This window comes from Orycteropus afer, unplaced genomic scaffold (genome assembly GCF_000298275.1).
Source record: "Orycteropus afer afer isolate SDZICR_OR568_19922 unplaced genomic scaffold, OryAfe1.0 scaffold00630, whole genome shotgun sequence".
Classification (NCBI taxonomy): domain Eukaryota; kingdom Metazoa; phylum Chordata; class Mammalia; order Tubulidentata; family Orycteropodidae; genus Orycteropus; species Orycteropus afer.
The window spans coordinates 277,974-279,111 of NW_006922217.1; positions in this window are offsets into that span (position 1 = coordinate 277,974).

The window sequence follows — 1,138 nt, forward strand, 5'->3', positions numbered from 1 at the left end:
AACAACAACAACAACAGTGGTGCAGATGGTTAAAGGGCCTGGCTGCTAACTGAAAGATTAGTGGTTTGAACCCACCCAGTGTCTCCAAAGGAAAAAAATCCCTTGATGATCTGCTTTGATAGAGTTTGTTGTTGTCAGGTGCCATGGAGTCAGTTCTGACTCATGTTGTTGTTGTTATGTACCTTGGAGTCGGATCCGACTCATAGCGACCCCTCCTTGGGTTTCCGAGGCGGTATCACTACGGAAGTAGATTGCCCCATCTTCCTTCCAAGGAGTGGCAGGTTTGAACCGCCAGCCTTCTGGTTAGCAGTTAAGTGCCTTAGGCACTATGCTACCAGAGCTCCTGGCTAGAAGCTAGGACTGTGGAAATTATCAAACAATATCATTGATATTACATGCAAGTAAAGAGAATTCAGAAAACAGTTGCTGACAGGGAACTTCTAGAAATACTGGGTTCAGAAGAGGCCATGGGCTTGCTGGAAGCTATGCCACTGGTATTTTGAACACCAAGAGGGTCACCCATGGTGGACAGGTTTCATTGGAGCTTCCAGACTAAGGCAGACTAGGAAAAAGGACCACCTGGTAATCTATTTCTGAAAACAAAAACATCCAGTGAAACCTCACGAATCGGTATAGATTACAACCTAGAAAACCCTAGGGGGATTTCCACTCGGTCACATGGGGTCGCTAAGATTTGAAATAGAGTCAAAGACACTTAACAATAATAAGACTCTGGATGCAAAGTAAGACCACTCTGGTGGCGCAGTGCTCAAAGCATTTGACTGCTAACCAGAAGTTGGGCAGTTCAAACCCACCAGCTGCTCTGCGGACGGACCATGGGGCAATCTACTTCTGTAAAGATTTACCACCTTGGAAACCCAGTGGGTTGCTATGAGTGGAACCGACTTGATGGCAGTGAGTTTGTTTTTTGGTTTTAGGTGCAAAGCATGGAGTTTCAGCCAAAGCTTATCCTCAATTGCATTACAGACTGTGGAAAACATCCTGTATGCAAACCAACCAACCAAACTCCCTGCCATTGAGTAGGTTCTGACTCATAGCGATCCCCATTGAATTTCCAAGGCTGTTAATCTTTATGGAAGTAGATTGCCCCATCTTCCTTTTGTGGAGTGGCTGGTGG